General features: G+C 40.9%; 1 protein-coding gene across 4 annotated transcripts in view; it reads right to left on the reverse strand.

The window, feature by feature from the left end:
• tbc1d22a (TBC1 domain family, member 22a) overlaps positions 1-18,446 on the reverse strand; it is a 182,495-nt gene that overhangs the window by 24,263 nt on the left and 139,786 nt on the right. The window lies entirely within an intron of this gene.

An 18,446-nucleotide genomic window follows, 5' to 3' on the forward strand; every position in this document is an offset into this window, starting at 1 on the left:
AAAAGCCTTTGCTCTTGGAGACTGCTGTGTGTATGCACTGATCTCTATCCCAAACACTTTCGACACTGATTAATAAGGATAAGTCCAAGAAAGAGAAGTGGTTCAGAGGGATTGATTACTCCAACCAACCTCCCCTCAGTCTATCCTAGTACACTTACCTCAAGCAGTCATCCTCACTACAGTTTGGCATCGAGTTCTGAATCTTTGACGTCAACCGTGTGAGCTTCAAGAGACTTCGAGTCTTTGACCATTTCTGGTTCACTTTGTGGCACTATAGAGTTAGACAGATCTGTGCAAATGACAGGAACTGAATGGTGCGCTTTCTAGCTCTCGATTACGACCCATTTGAAGTGTGCTGAAGTTCTTCGCTTTGTGCCCATGATCAAACTCGGCCCTTTGAAAATGAGGTGGCTACACAATTCAATTCCTTACTGGGGAATTCTTTTAGCCACCTTCAGATGGTGAAAAGAGCAGCCTGCAGAAAACCAGAGCTCTTCCAAAATCCACTACAAATCATTTGCAACCTATTAATAAATATTTGTGCTGTTAAAATTTTTTTGCGTTAATGCGTTATTAACATGTTCATTTTGACAGCCCTAATTATTAGTAGTAGAAGCATTAGCATTTTTTTGCCTGAAAAACTAACCGCACATAAACAAAACATATTGCCATGGTTGGTGGATATTAAGGTCAACATTAATGGCGTGCCACGCTGCCTGAGATCCTCCAACACTGTTTGACTGGTCCCACCATTTCTAAGGGTAAAAGTAAAAGAATACAGTAAAGGCTCTTCTCTGTTCTGGCACTGAGGTGGTGAAATAAACTTCCCCTAGATGTCAGAACAGTGGAGTCACGGCTGAAGACCTTCCTCTTCCTGAAACAATAAAACTAGCACTTTCTGACTTTGCTTTGCTTTTGATATTTCTTGTGTTGTAGGATATCTTAAGTTTGTAATTTGTGTTGATTTATGCATTGACAGAGACTCAAAGCACTTTTGCAAGTCACTCTGGACAAGAGCCTTCGCTAAATGGCGTAAATGTGCCCTATTGCTAGTACAGCGCTTCACTGGATTGAATTCATTATTTTCCTCACAATTCTACAAACAATACCCAGTATTGACAACGTGAAAGCAGTTTTCAGATATCTCCAGAGATGTTCAATCGGGTTCATGTCTTGACTCTAGCTGGGCCACTCAAGGACATTTGCAGAGTTGTCCCGTAGCCACTCCTTTGTTATCTTGACTGTGTGCTTAGGGTCGTTGTCCAGTTGGAAGATGAACCCGAGCCCCAGTCGGAGGTCTAGACCTAAAGAGTCTAAAGCTTTCTGCAGCCTTCCCCAAATCTGAGTGTGGGAGGTCTAAAGATAGTTCCTTGGACTTCATGGCTTGGTTTGTGCTCTGACATGCACTGTTAACAGTGGGACCTTCTATAGACAGGTGTGTGCCTTTCCAAATCTTGTCCAATCAGCTGAATTCACCACAGGTGGACTCCAATCAGGTTGTAGAAACAGCTCAAGGATGATCAGTGGAAACAGGATGCACCTGAGCTCAATTTTGAGTGTCATGGCAAAAGCTGTAAATGCTTATGTACAATGTAATTTTTAATTTTAACTTTTTTTTTTAAAGATTTCAAACAAATTTCTTTCATGTTGTTATTATGGGGTATTTGTTGAATTTTGAGAAACATTATGAATTATATCCATTTTGGAATAAGGCTGTAAACTGTAAGTGACCTCCACTCTTCAGGGAAGATGGTTCTACTAGATTGTAGAGTTGCGCTTGTGGAGATTTTTGTTCATTTAGCCACAAAGGTGATAGAAAAATCTGTATAAAGACTGCAATATGTATAATATACCTTTAATACCTGTTCTATACCTTAATATTTAAGCAGATCACTTATATTTACATTTTAATACTTTATATTTAAATTTTATGCACCATAAGGACTGACACTTAATTTCATGTACCCTGTTGGTTATTTATCCATCCATCCATCCATCCATCCATCCATCCATCCATCAATATACAATCAATCCCACTTCAGAAAGAAATTCTTCTATGTTTTGGCCCCAGACATTATGGCCCCTTGCTCCCAGGCGAACTCCAGAATCAGTCCTGGGTGCGAAATCGATTATTGGGGTCAAACCCTGACGAGACACTCAGGATAGTATTTTGACTCTGCAAGACAGGGTCAAGGGAACACAGGCTAGGATGTTGATATTTATTTCAGTAATTCTGCACTCTGCTACAGCATGAAGGAAACATGATGGGGAACATGGGGCTACTGTGATGAGTGCCTGAGGTTTTTTTTTTACAGAGAAACAAGGGATGAAATATTGATGTTCCAAGGCCTGTGCTACTGACCCAGGTCCTGGCTGCTGGGTATTGGCTTTTCTGTGTCAGAAAACAGAGGCCAGTCATTTGAAAGAGTTCAGCAGAACAGGATAGAGGGGTAAGGGTTACTGGTCCAAATTCCCAGTTGAGCATCTGTGCCTGACGATAAGATTTTCACTGTCAGAAGGGGAAAAACTGTAAGTCAAATATTACTGTGTACAAAAAATGTGTGTGTGTGTGTGTACACCCCTTGTATATGCATAACTGTGATTTGTCAAGGATCCACTCCAAATCTGACTTCATTTGTATTCCAAGCGAAAGCCGACATGAACATAATGCTGATGGAAAGGGCTGCCAGAGTCGGCTGTACCTGAAGTTTATCTCCTCGGGGAAGCGTAATGCAGACGAGCCTGTCGTGCCTGTGTCCATCTTTAGGCTCATTACAGCTCCTACGGTACCTCGTTGAGCTAACTAAGCTGCTTAGAGCAAAACAGCAGGGTGTGTGTGTGGCCATACTGACGACAGCACGAGTGACTCTTCCTGCTGAAGCTGGTAATTTATGGCGTGGTTTTGCACTCCTTCGAACGCTTCCGGCGCTTTGCATTCCAACATGCACCAGGCCTGGGGTACTCGATCGGCAGCCCGAGGTGCCGGGGACAGCGCACTTCCTAGCGCCGACGCTAAGCTGTTTTCACTTAACAAGGAATTCGAAATGCATAGCGAGTAAATTGGAGAGCCTCCAGCAAGAAGTATCTGAGAGAATTACCACACTAAAGTTTTGTGCTTTTTTATGAATAGAACAGAACTCCATCTCGAGGTTGTATCAGAGGTGATTTGACACACTTTCTAACCCGTTCTCTTAATACCTGCGAGCTATAATGCTTCACCTAGAGTGTGTGTATACACACAGCCCAGACCTGCATGGGAGTTGGAAAGGCTATAAAGCTTCAGATAAACAGTGGAGGACGAGTTTTTCGTTAAAGTGCTATCACTGAGAGTTGAAACAGCTTTGGGGGTGACTTACTATAGGCACACACATAAAATGAGGCTAAACTGAAACAATGTAAAGAGAGAGAAGGCTTGCTATTTTAAACATCTTGTTTACCTTGTTTCATTCAGAAGAAAAACAGCTACCTGCTGTGCTCTGATTGGGTTAAAACCCTGGCTTTTCCTGATTTAAAAAAAAACAACCTCACAGCATGTGTAGAATTGTTAGCAGGTACCACGATGCGAAATGCCATGTTTATTTTAAAAGCCCTTTTGATGGATTGCGCATGAAGGGATGGTTGAACATCAACTGGCCCAATTCTTCTGTCAAAAAGAACTGCAGTGGGTCCGGGGTGAAGTTACATCTGAAGGTTTATTATATTAAGCATGACAGTTCGGTTAGAAGGATGAAGATATGGGATGAAAAAAAATGTGTGGTGGGGAGATGTGTGGTCTCTGTGTGGAGAACAAATACAATGATTAAAAAAATATCAGTACAAGAAGCAAATCTTGGTAATGAATTTACATATACTGCCGTTTCAACTCCTATATTGCAAATCTAAATACATGCATGTATTGCAACCTATGAGCGCTGAATCCTGTTGTATTCCCGGCAACTAGTCACAAATGTGTGCGCTCTGCTCTCTTGACTATGGTTGCTTATGCGCCGAATGCCTATTTCCTTCGACAGACTATGGATTACAAACTGTTAAAAGACAAGCGTCCAGAAGTAAATAAAGCTTTAAGCGCATATTGCTGTGCTAATTGGTCGACTGTTACACCGTGGTATTATAATATCACTGAAACTTTTGAGTTAAAGTTAACTATATAATATTCTGAAACACTTCAAACCATCAACAACAGTGTTGAATATTGTTACTTACCTAGATATGCACGCACAACAACACTACACAATGTAAAATAGACTTTTGAGAGAATAATGTATTCCAAGTGACTCTGTGTAACTATGTTACAGGGAAGCCGTCGAACTGAAACTTTTGCGAATGCTTACCTACTTTTACAGCTGCTGATAATTACTAATGTATCAGTGTTGGAGTGGTTTTTACTGAATCACATTTCAGTTTTGTGCGATTTGAACTTTTATAGCTTTTCGACATACTGTACTCAACATAGAAACTGGAGTTCCATTACTTACACTACCAAGCCAAAGAACACGATTTTTCCCATTTTTATTGACATTTACGCCATTTAATGTCTCAAAGTTCTCCAAGATTAAAGAATAGGAGAAAAACAATGAAATCAGGGGACTGTTTTGTTAAAATTGAATAATTATTTTCGCAGGTATAAAAATCTAACACATTTGTTCCATTCTTTCTACAACTTTCGACATTCTATTTTATGTTGTTCGGAAAATTTGAACCGACACTGTTGCAAAAATTCCCACAAATGTGTTGCACTTATAGATTGATTTGCTTTCGCTTCCTCCTGTGTTTGTGGAAATTTTTGCTCATTTAGCCACCATGGTGTCAGTGAAGTCAGGTACTGATTTAAGTGAGATGAGGAGGCCTGGGGTGCAGTCAGTGTTCAAATTCATTCCAAAGGTGTTCAGTATGCTTGAACTCAGAGCTCTATAGCTGGAGATTTTACACTTCATCGCATGTAAATCTTATCTTCATGAAGCTGGCTTTGTCCACAGGGGTATTGTCATGCTGAAACACGTCTGGGTTTCCTAGTTCTAGTGAAGGCCACCAGTTTTGTGGTAAACAATTAGAAAAGAACCACAAACGGCTGGAAAACTCAGGTGCCCCAATACTTTTGTCAATAGAATGTTGATGTATATCAATGTGTGTTCTAATGTTAGGGGTTCTAAAGTTGTGTGTTCTTAAATTTTGTTGAGACATTTATTCAACATTTATGGAAAGTGTCTCGTGTGTAACAACATCTCCAGTACTTGGAAGTATCCCAAGCTCTGTTTACAGGAAATGTTGGTAATGGAATGACTGCTGCTATAACATACATGATGATGGGAACTAACCTGCAAATCACTGTGGTATAAGACCACAGGTATAAGAAATGCAAACCCTATGTATAAACTCACACAGGTTAGTAATATGCATTGCTATTGCTTCATTTATAACCATTACTTGGTTTTAATTAAAGAGAAAGACAGAGGATGTGAATACAGTGGGTTCGCTGAGCACAGGTTTGGGAAACACTGTATTATAAATCAACAGCCCTGGAAAAACACAAAGTGAATAAAAAAAAAAAAAAAAAGATTGTTCCAATGACTTATGGGACACACACACACACACACACACACTCACACACATGTCTTTATTCCACTGACTCTAGCAAGTGTTTCAAGTGGTGCACTAACCTTGCTCACTGCACAGCAAGACACAGCTGCTCAATTATTGAAGGCCACACTATTGATGTGTGTGAAGGACAGGAAGATACTCAGAGAAAAAATAAAATAACACACACACACACACACACACACACACAGAGTAATAGGAAGTGCCATGATACCCTGCCCAACTCAATACATTAACTTAACAAACACTGTTTGAGGAAAAAGGTGGGCACACACTTACACACAGACACGGATGCTGAGAGACAGACAGACACTGACAGGAACAAAGAGGCAGATAGTGAAAGAACACACCGACACATGCTGAGACATAGACAGGCAGCCTCTGGGAGACACTGACAAAACAGACAACCGGACATACAGACACACACTGAGGCAAAGAAACAGAGAGAGAGAGAGAGAGAGAGAGAGAGAGAGAGAGAGACCTAGTATTATGTGCACAGTGAATGGGATGGCACACAGGATAAAGGCACTCTGATTAGCTGGTTGGCAAGACTCAGTCAAAAGCTCCCAACACACACACATTTGCAAAGCATATAATCAATAGAAACATAACAAAAATGAAAGGAAAGCAGGTAAACATCTGAAGGTGGATGGTATTGAGAGAGGTGTGGATGGAATGAATAAAGCACATGTGCAAAACAGACCCGAGTTTCATTAAACCTGCACACAATATGTGACTAAAGATAATCTCATACTGAGGAATATTACTGTGAGCGACACTGAGCTTTAATAGGGATCGATGGTGGAGCTTAAGTCTAACCTTCCTAACACATACACACACACAAAACACTGCAAACAACAGATGGCTATGCTGCACAAACCACTCCTGGCACAGGCACACAGGGACTATTACTGTTTTCAGGTTAAAGAACACTAAGACATACTGCAGCTCTAATGAGGCATTAGTGAGGAGGACATGTTCGGTGTGACACGCTGCCATTGCTCCTCTGCTGTACAGCCATGGAACATGACAAAGCATAACATTTTGACACTTGTAGGAATTTCACTGTGTGCTCTTCCAAAAGGACTGAGTAAGGCTGAAAATATTATTGTTTAAAAGTAGACATGGCGAACATTTCCTTTTTTTCATATCGTTACTCAAAGCTTGAGTGTCTGGCAAAATCCACCGTATTTTTTTTTTACTATAGTTACAGGTATTCCCCGACCTACGATGGAGATTCGGTCCGATGACCCCATCGTAACTTAAAGTCGAGTCATGGCCTAGCGCACCCAGGGATCTTAAATAACAATGATCAGTATAGGGTATATTTACATTTATGGCATTTGGCAGACACATATATCCAGAGTGACTTACAACTGAGCAGGGGAGGTTTAAGGGCCTTGCTCAAGGGCCCAGCAGTGGTAGTGGGATTTGATCCAAAGTCCAATGCCCTAACCACTGAGCTCCCACCTCCTGGAAGTAATTTCTTAATAATGTAACAGATTACAGTATAGAATTTAGCAAAACAGAGCAATGTTCAGTACCATACTCTATAATCTATACAGTCTATATATGTATGTGGTAGTGGGAGCATGGACGAGCGGTGAGTCACGAGTGGAGGGCTACATTTGTCTTACAATCTATATAAATAACTTATATAAATAACTTACTATATATGAAAATAATTACAATTGTAAAAGTAATTAAAAGGTGAACTATCAAGGTAGAGAGAGAGAGAGAGAGAGAGAGAGAGAGAGAGAGAGAGAAGCTCGGTCATTTACTCATCCTGCTTGCACTATAGTCAGTCAAATTCTGAAATAATCTGTCTTGACAAAGCACAGAATGCCTCACTTATTCTCACAATGTCAAGACAATGCCTGGGAGGAAGGTATGAAACTGCAGCCAGGACTGGGCAGGAGACCAGGAGCATCATTTTAATATCTGCAGGCTAAATAGCCTGGGAAAGTGTTTTTAATTGGTTCAATTAAGTTGGTAATTAAGCACTCTGATGAAGAAGGCTCAGGAGAAGTGTAGCATAATGAGCGTAATTGGGCAGCACTTCCATTTTGGAGGTTCGTACATGGGTAATGTGGAGTAATTAGGAGGCCTTGACCAATCAGCAGGCAGACACAATTGCCGTGATCGTGTTCAGGAGCCTAAAGGGATTTGCGACGAGATCCAGAACAGATGTGGGGTTTAGGTGGGAATCATGGTATGATGGTATACATTTTTTTTTTTTAAAGGAATCGGAGCAAACTCTCAGTTACTAGGAGGCCATTACAAAAAATTCTACAGGTTGCCACTGTAGTACACAGTGATTTCATTTTTTTTTGTTTAAATCAGGAATATCTCGATGGATAGATGCATGTCCAGAAACAAAGCTAGAATATTCTAGAAAAAGATTATATCTCACGAATGGTTTATGGAAGTCTTGGGATCCTTTAGCAGATCCCCTCAAACTGACGAATCAAGCTCCTCTTGACTATAAGCATGTAAACAGGCTTTAACCTGCACTAACAACCTGCAGAACTCAGTATCTTACCCACGTGTCACTTCTCTGCCAAAGCTCTGACTATATTTGACTTTGGTGGCAATTTCAACTCAGTTACTACCTGCTTTCGTTTCAACTTCAGCAAGACACGGCGGAAAAAGGAAGGGCTTACTAGAAAAGGCTGTATCCTGAAACCCAGCACGTACAACCATCTCACACAGAACACAAGAAGATATTTCTGGGACCGCCATTTCCATCCCTTACCTATTCATCACTCTGTCTTTGTAAGACCAATTAGAGAAAGATTGTGAGGAAAGGTGGTGCTCTCCGGTTGGGAGAAAAAAAAAATTAGAGAATTTTGAAATTCATAAGTGAAAAACAATCGGTTTTTCAGGGAACCAACCCCAGCCATTAGGGTTGCACAAGCCAGTGCACTCTTAGTGCCGGTTCCAAGCCCAGATAAATGGGGAGGGTTGCGTTAGGAAGGGCATCCAGTGTAAAAACGTGCCAAATTGAACATGCGGATCATGAATGCGGATCATGAATACGGATCCGCTGTGGCGACCCCTAATGGGAGAAGCCAAAAGGAAGTTTTAAAAGTGAAGAACAATCCCAAAGTTGTGACATCATAACAACTCTAGAATCAATGTAGCTTTGCAGATGTAGGTAGTACGTGCAGAACTGTGCAATGTATAAATGTGACGATTAAAACAGGCTAGAATTTACATACAAATATATAATTATACTCTGTGTAAAGCTAGGCAAAGTTGCCAATGCATTTGGAACTAGAAGTCCTGCCTCGCAAAATATACATCAAGTGTATTTCGCAAGTATCTGAAAGCTTGGAAGCCTCGTTCCCTGTCGCAGCTTGGCAGAGATGCAGCATGGAGTTTTACTAATAGGACCTTGGAGAGGTGAAAAACAGGCTTCTGAGAACAACACAGAGAATGAGCAGAAACACACAGCACAACAGCAAGACATCAATAAGCAGCACAGATGTAGACACAACAAAATGCATTCTCTCGCTTGGAGAGAGAAAAAACTGAGCGAGAGGAAGTTAAGGTCCTTGTTTTCAGAGGGACATTCAATATTTAGCATGGAAACGTGCCTAATTCAACCCATCAAGATGTTTAAGTTGAAGGGAGGATGACAGAGGGTGAGGCAGCGAGTCAGTCATCGAATGCATATTTGGTTATGCATTAAATATGCACAGGCGAATTACATTCTATTCTTGGCCTCGGTTGAGGAATTCAACGACGGACTCGGAGAAAAATCTAAACGGCAATTCGTTCTGCGTTGCAAAAAAAAAAAAAACGAAGGGAAAGTGTTAGGATAAGCAGCTTTTTCTTCTCCCCGAAGCCATCTTTTAAAAAAATCCGTAGTGAAAAGAGAGAAAACAATCCCCAATTTTACCTATAGGCCCAAACAAGTGGTTCAATAAAGAAGCAAACAAAAAAACCAAAGACATTTCCATCGTTTCGATGCTGATTTCAACCTGTATTCTGCAAATCAATTAAAGTGAGACTTCATGAATATGGAGGATATTGAGTGTTAGCTTCTACAGCGTTTGCCCTGCTAGACAAAAATGGTCAAAATGAATAAATAAAGCATTTATCTCCTAAAGTAAAACCTCTGGAAATATAACACTGGCAGAACGAACAGTTTACTGAATTACTTCAGCATAGGCTTCAGTACAAACAGCAGAAGCTTCTGTTCCAGTGCTGTCCAATGGAGGGCCGATTACACCATTACATCCAAATACACAAACCCTGTATAAACATACATACAGCTCACCTTGAGGACTTTGTCCATCTAAGTTTATCCCTTGATTTTAAATGTTTCATGGGCACCTTTTAAAAAAAAAACAGATGACATGCAAGATTTTCGAAATCACAGGTGTCAAACTCAATGCGAATCTGGATCCGGCCCGCCTCGCCATTCAATGTCTCAAATAAATTCTATGCTAATTTTAAAGTGTACGTTACTTGGTAAGTTGCCCGTAAACTACATCTCTCGCAATGCACTTCGAATTCGTGACGTCCCACCGCTAGAGTGCAGTGTTTCTAATTTACCGAAAGCGAATATACACGATATTGCCAAAAGTATTGGGTCACCAGACCCATATGCCATATGTAGTTATTATCCAAACTTTAACCACAAAACTGGAGGCGCTCAGTTGTGAGCACAAAGTGAACTCCTTGAAGATCTGGTTTACATGCTTTGGAGAGGAAGATCTTGAGTGGCCTGCTATAGAGCTCTGATCTCATCCCTGCTGAACACCTTTGAGATGAATTGGAACGCTGACTGTGCCCCAGGCCTCCTTACCTAAATTAGTACCTGCCTTCCTTAATATACTTGTGGCTGTTGAACACAAATATCCATAAGCACACTCCAAAATCTAGTGGAACATCTTCCCAGAAGAGTGGAGGGAATTATAAGAGACAATTGGGACTAAATGTGGAATGCAATGCTCAAAAATCACATGCTGTACTTATGACCAGGTGTGTTATTTGTGTTATGAGGCAGAGTCGGTGCTGAAGGAGTACAACTGGCATTTTGTATGCTAAATATACCCTCATCAAATTGTCCAAGAATTAGAAGGCAGACTGCAATTGCAGCAGGAGAGGTTTACTGCCGCTTCAGCCAAAAATGTTCAATCTCAATAAACAATTTGGCCCTCAACTTAGACTGTGCTTTAGATTTTGGCCCCTTATGTGATTAGGTTTGACACCCCTGTTCTAAACACTTGAACCAGAAAAGTACACAACCACTGTAATGACAATGATTTTAGAATTTCAACACAGTCTGGAGTCCAAGAAAGCAAACCAGGCTGTGCCTTCTCGGTGGGAGAAATGCACTCTATTCGGTCGATCAGAGTGACACCAGGCAATCGTGTGTGTCTGTGAGCTCATGAATGTGCCTAATAATCTGTGTTCCTTCTCTGATCTATACTCAGAGACGGCAGACAGCACCTGAAAAGCTCTCACGGCTACTGATACCATGACAGCAAAAGATGGCTGGAGATGTACTTCCTTGGAGACCCTTAAGGTGGCTTATGCAAAGAAGAGTTCACACTGAAGTCTCCAGTACTGATCAGGTGACACCAGTGTGTGACGAAAAAACTAAAAATTGTCTTCTTTCGGCTTCTCCCATTAGGGGTCGCCACAGCGAATCATCTGTCTACATACCCCCTAGTCCTCTACATCTGCCTCTTTCACACCAACTACCTACATGTCTTCCCTCACCACATCCATAAACCTCCTCCTTGGCCTTCCTTTTTTCCTCCTTCCTGTTGCTCCATCCTCAGTATTCTTCTAATGATATAAAAAAATGAAAAGTCTAATGATGCTAATACTCGAGTTCTGTTTAATACACTAAGTACTACTTTAGTCCTCACGCTACTGGGAGTCACTCAGATGAGGATGGGCTTCTTTAGGAGTCTGGTTTCTCTCAAGGTTTCTTTCTCCCTCTGCCAGAGAGATTTTTATTGACACACTCACCTCTGGCTTTCTCATTAGGGGGGGATCTATTCGAATTTTAATTTAGATCCGGATTTCTGTAAATCTACTTTGTGATATATAAATAAAATCGAACTAAACAGAAATGGACAAATGTATTGGGACACCTGACCTTTTCAGCCATATGTGGTTCTTCTTCAAACTGTTACAACACACAATTGCGTAGGATGTCTTTAAATTTTCCCTTCAACTAGGAGACTCAAACCTGTTCGAGCATGAGCCTGCTCTATGAAGATGTCCTTATTTTTAATAATTTTTTTTTACATTGTTTGGTGTGTAAGATCTTGAGTGTTCTGCTATAGAGATTGAGCTACGAGCGTTTAGCCTTTCACTGCGCTGTACCTCGCAATTTAGCGAGAGTAAAGTCCTGAGACAATGGCCGATATATTTAACCCTTTCATCTACCCTTCAAAACACACTGTGTGTTCTTTTCTTGTTCTTTTGTACTGTTAGTCCGTTCTCTCTGAATCGATCTGAGGAACACAATTCAAAGAGCTCAGAACTGTACACAATTATATCCTGCTGCACGATCTAGACCTTGCAAAATTCAATTGAGTCATCTGAAAAGAGAAGGCTAAGCATCTAAATCAGGTTTATGTGTATAATCCATCATTTCTTTGTGCTTTCTTGCTTCTTTTGCCCCTTACTTGGGAAAATCAGGGAATCAATAACACGCATTAAGTAATATCCTTCCATTATTGACTTCTGCTTGGCCTAGCAAGGGAGATTTTTGTAAGCCCACAGGGCTGGTGTGTGTGTGTGTGTGTGTGTGTGTGTGTGTGTATCGCTTTCCCCAAATGTAGTAATTCATATTTGCCAGTGACATTTCGACTGTTAGGAACCAGAGCTGTGTGACACCTACCCTGCGAGAAGCCTGTCCTATTGGAGGACCTGCTGTGGCTGAAATAGCAACAGACCCTCAAACCTGTTGGTGGCTTACATTTACACCTGGCTAATGGTAGCATAGATGCGCACGGAATAAAACAGAACAGTGCAAGCCGGTACAGTAAAATAATCCATGCTGCGGTGTTGATGTTTGGTCCGACCAAAGCAAAGCAATACAGTATATATGCTCCTTCAACAGCATGCTCTGTGGTGTTTTATTCAATGTTTATACATGGTGCCTCCAGCCAGGGCTGTCCACACAATCACTCTCTTCCAGGGTCCTTCTAACACGCCCGGCTTCTCATAGTGCAAGTGTCTGCAACAGCGTGAACGTTTTTTATTCCTCAAATTATTCACTATAAATGATTACTGCCAAAAATTACAGTGATTATTGCAATTATGAATACTTTCATTGATTAACGAATTGATTAACAAATGATTCTTCTCGTTACTGAGAAACCAAAAAGCCTAGAAGCACCTGAGATCCCGTCCATACATGTTAAATAAACGGCAAACATTTCATCTGCTCATAATAAGCTATAGATTATATAGAGCACATATCAATTCCCTGTAAACACTGACATATTACACATATTAACAAGCGTATTGGTTGAGATGTTTAACTTCTGATCAGCAGGTTGTTAGTTCGAATCCCAGCACCGCTAAGCTGCCACAGCTGAGCCCCTGAGCAAAACCCTGAACTGTCCAGTTGTATGAATGTGATAACTGTAAGTCGCTCTGGATAAGGACGTCCGCCAAATGCCGTTAATGTAATATTAGTAAAAAAACGATGAATAAAAATTCTGTAATTTAGATTAGATCCAATTAACGCACATTTTACAATTATTACGCCGTCATTACATTTAATACGGCATGTCTGGCTTACATCACTGTGTCATAGTATTAGTGCCATCTGGACTGTGTAACGGAGGTGTGTCTAGAAGTGTGCAACACCATGAAAGAGAAAAAATATTTATTGCTGTTCATTTGCTCTCTGTATTTATATGCTCTTGCCATATACGCTAATTTGTTCTTTTTTTAGTGCTGCAAACACGTTTGTTTGTTTTCTCCAACTTGCAAATGTACCGAGTGCCAGCGAAAGCACGCCTGAAGCTCTTGCGTTTTTCTGCATTTTTGTTTGTCTGCAGGGGAAGTCGAGTTCACGTGTCTGTCCAATCAAAAGTGCTAGTTTTTTGTGGAGTGACTCGTCCTGCACTAGTCTCCTGTTCCTCCAATTAAACGCCCTCCAGAGAGTACATGTCCTGCCCCCATGGAGTGCGTCTTGCTCTGGAGCAGCATTATTTATCAGTGCATTCAAACATCGCTATGGTATATATATTCAGTACGAATATATATGTATAAGCATTATAGCAGATATATTTTATACATTGTATTTCTGCATTCACTTTGCATTTTTATTACAGTATATAAACATTCAATAATTCATTATGATCATACTGCAAAGTGATATATATCCAGCAATACATGCTCATACTAATACATTCAACTTCAACAGATGGGTTTCCCCCATGTGCTGGAAGTCTAACTGAACTGAAAACCATTATATGTCACTGAAAGCTAGTTCATTCCTTATATAGCTAATGCCACTTTAAAACCATGCCTAAGGTAATGTCTAATACGTGGTATGGGAAGTGGTAGCTCAGTAATCAAGACAGTGGACTGATCAGAAGGTCGTGAGTTCAAATCCCAGCACCACCAAGCTGCCACTACAGGACCCTTGAGCAAGTCCCTTAATCCTCAAGTGCTCAGTTAAATATATATGAGACAAATCTAAGTCACTCTTGATGAGGCCGTCTGCTAAATGCTGTACATGTAAAAAAACAAAAAAACAAATGCATTACTATTGTACATGTCCATATTTACAAATACTTATTCACACACTGTTTTGCAGCAGATATCTATCAGCTTGTCCCCTCTACCATACAGAAGACCTTGTCATGCAATAGGACCAATTGGAAACAACGTGCCAGGCCTTGCTCACACCAGCACGGCTGCAAAGTTAATTACTGCGACCTCCGCGCAAGTGTGTTTTTCCCTGCCTGAAAACACTATACAATATTTATGCTCCATTACGCATCTTAGGCCCATAATCTCAGCAGGACACAGCTATATTTCAGTCTGTACTCCTATTGCAGCACTCCGAACTTTATTAAATCATATCGAAATCTGCAGGTCTGCATCCGTCCTTCCATGGACACACTTATATATTCAAGCATTCGTTTATTTGATAAAAAAAAAGAAAAAAGAAAAGAAGCATTGCTATCACGCGGAGAACGTGTGCGGTCTGGGAGAGCACATTAAACCCGTTGTCCCTGGTAACCAAGCACACACTATAGATGTGGTAGATTGAAAGTAGGTTTAGGGAAAAAGAAAGAAAAAAAAACAACAACAGATGGATCTTTTATTTTGGAATGCATGTAGAATAAAATGTAGGAGCACTAATGCAATTCAACATTACATAAGTGTCATGATCTCAAAATCTTTAATATATGGTCATATTACTTACATTATGTGGGCAAAAGTTTGTGGACACAATATCCTATTCCACATTTAGTCCCTATTTGTTGTTATAATTAGGGTTGCAAAATTCCAGGAATTTAAAACAAGAAACTTTCCATCGAAATTAATGGGAATATATGGATATAAACAGGAATTACTAGGAATAAACTGGGAATGTACAAATTTGCAGGTCAATAAAAGGGAACTTAAATGGAAAAGTTCTTGTAGCACTTGTAGAGTATTCATGTCAATTAACAAACAATTACCGTATTTTATAAGGTCAAGGTTTCTTTCTCCCTCTGCCAGAGAGATTTTTATTGACACACTCACCTCTGGCTTCCTCATTAGGGGGGGGAACTATTCAAATTTTAATTTACCGTATTTTTCGGACTGTAAGCCGCTACTTTTTTCCCACGTTTTGAACTCCGCTGCTTAAACAACGCAGCAGCTTATTTATGAATTTTTCCTGGGTTTTTCCCGGTTTCACAAACTTCAAGCCAAAAAACTGAACCCCAAAACATTAGACCAATGAAATTTCCGAACGGAAACGAAAAAAAAAAACGCACCTCACCTGTGTTCTGAGCTGCACGGCATATATATGAGTGCGCTTTATAGTCCGGAAATTACGGTAAATCAAAGTAAAAAATAGCATCTAAAATCTGTAACATGTTGAATGCATGTCAGCTTTTGACCAAACAAAATATATGTATGTATGTTTGTATATGATACAGTTTCAATAAAACTTTCCCCCTTATTTCCCAGTAAGTTTCCAACTTTTCCCAAATTTCCACAATGAAGCTCCCATTAAAAGGTCTGTTGCCCCTTTACAACCCTAGTTATCATAACCTCCACTATTCTGAGATGTTCCAAAATTAGGTCCGAATATCAGTAAGGTGACAAGGCCTGTGGTGCAGTCAGTGTTCCAATTTATCACAAAAGGTGTTTAACAGGTTTTAATAGCTCTAAAGCAGGCCACATACAATCTTCCATTTCAACCCATTCAAAACCATATCTTCATGGTGCTGGCTCTGTGGACAGGAGCACTGTAATGCTGGAACAGGTTCGAGTCTCTTCAGTTTAAGTGAAGGGAAAATCTGCATCCACAATTGCATGCCTACGACTTTGTCCTAAAAGAACCACATATGGCTGTAAAACTCAGGTGTCCCAATACTTTTGCAATATAGTGTGTATCCGGTGGATTAAATGTAATTCTATAGTTATAGTAACTGCATTTCACCAAACATGGATTAGCAATAAAATCTCACACACATACTGTCAAACCGTGTTGGGATTTACTGATGTGGCTGCGTGAACCATCGTTCCGTCGTGAGCAATGCTGTTGTGTTAACTCGCATGGACTTCCTGTCACTCTCAGACTCGAGTCTTTAGACTGCAGATGGACCACAATAAAAGATGACAGCGTTACGAGGCGCTCAGACACCGGCTGCATATTGAGCGTATCTGAAACGGCGCCCCGGGCGTTTCCCTACGGCTGTGCTGAACACAGAGCTTTAGAATGAGATTCAAAGTGTAAAAAAAGTGTAATAGTAAGAACGTCTATACATCCGCTGACACGCATATCTGTGTTATTTCCGAGGCAACTTTCTTATTCATTGTGTACTCAGTCAGAAAACGAATACGCCAAGGCAATCAGTAGGAGTGCTTGTGGCGGTGTTGAGAGGTCGGTCACTCAAAATACACAAATTACATGAGCTGAAAGCATAGATTAACAGAACAAGTTTAAACACACACACACACACACACACACACACACACACACACACACACACACACACACACACACACACACAGGGCTTATTCGATGAGTAACTAATTCAACAATGGCGTAATAAAGTAATGGTCCTTCAGAGCCCTTTCCTCTATTCTTCATAGAGAGAGAGAGAGAGAGAGAGAGAGAGAGAGAGAGAGTGAGAGGGAGAGAGAAAAAGAGAGAGGGAGAGAAAGAGAGAGATTGATCTGTTGCTTGACACACACTAAAACCTCTGGTGTATTTTCTGTGTGGATAAAATAGTCCCATTTACTGGGAAACTAGAATGAATAAATAGTTTATTTATCTTACATGCGTTTATTATTAAACATTTATATTTGTCTCCAACTTCTCCATCATGAGGTGGTATCAAAAAAGGTTCAAGATTAGTTTGGTAACACGCCAACGGATATTGGCACAGGGCTGCACGCACAGTCACAGGGAGCACCGGACTTCATAAGTGAGTGTGCCAAAAGACACGGTCCTGTGTTGACCTGGTGCTATTCTGACGATCTCACGTCTGCGATTTCATCATGGATAGCAACACCCTGGCAACGAGCTGTCCTCACACGTTTCACAGCTTTCCACTCGAAACAACGCAATCCCACCTTCGCCCTCTTCCCGAAGAGATGAATCTTCATCTTTTCTTAAGATGAAGCTCCGGCTCAAAGGTCGCCGTTTCGACACTGTTGCGGAGATCCGGCGTGCATCGCACAAGGGGCATGACATGCTCGATTAAAAGATTTCCAGGACACATTCCAGAATTCCTACTATCGTCTGTATAGTCTAGTGTCTAGTCATAGTAGGTGTCTTGGCCTCTTCTTTTATTCGACCAATCGTGGAGGACAAAAGGCCGTGACGTGCCTCCTCCGAAGCATCTTTTCCAACTTCTGCTAATACTGCACCCCGGGGTGGAATAACACGCCTGCATCCTTCCGCATGCATCCTCTCACAGACGCCCACAACTGCCAAGTGTCGGCGTGATTGACGGGGGAAGGAGAATATATCATGCCTTCCACTCAGGGAGCGTAGTCAATACTGCACTTTCCACATTCCAGAGCAAGCGTGTAAATGCACCCCTTTGGAACGCTCTTATTTTTATAGGTGGTTTGTTTTGAAGCAGAAATTCTGCATAGTACATTAGTACTGAGCATCGGTTATCCCAACTCTTAGTGCATTAACCGTTCTGACCTCAGGCTAGATCTTTCATTCTGTACGATAATAAAAACACAAGAGCCGAATAGCGCAGCCTTCAAACAGTAAAATATACTACGCAGGCCGAAGCTTGGGGACGAGTTTGCCTCCTATATGGTAATTATTTCCCTGTATAGCCGGCTGCCTAACATCAGCACCAAGGACAGCGAGGCTACGAGCTACCACAGATAGCGACTAGGAGACTCGAGTGTACACGGTTCGTCGGGAGGAATATAAAAAGCCCACCGAAAGGGAAGACAGAAAACAGAGATCTGTGCGCTATTGTAAAAATGTAGCATGCCCTGATGTGCCCCCGAAAGAGGGCAAAGTTCCAGGTCTATACTAAATGGCCCATGTATGCATGCGAGTCATCTTTCTCGAAATAATCATAAAAAAAGGTAAATGAAATGTTTATAATCCCATAGTTTACTTTTTTTTGGTTTGCCTATATCTATAATATATTTTAACCAAAATG

The sequence above is a fragment of the Silurus meridionalis genome, chromosome 18 (genome assembly GCF_014805685.1).
Source record: "Silurus meridionalis isolate SWU-2019-XX chromosome 18, ASM1480568v1, whole genome shotgun sequence".
Taxonomy (NCBI): Eukaryota; Metazoa; Chordata; class Actinopteri; order Siluriformes; family Siluridae; genus Silurus; species Silurus meridionalis.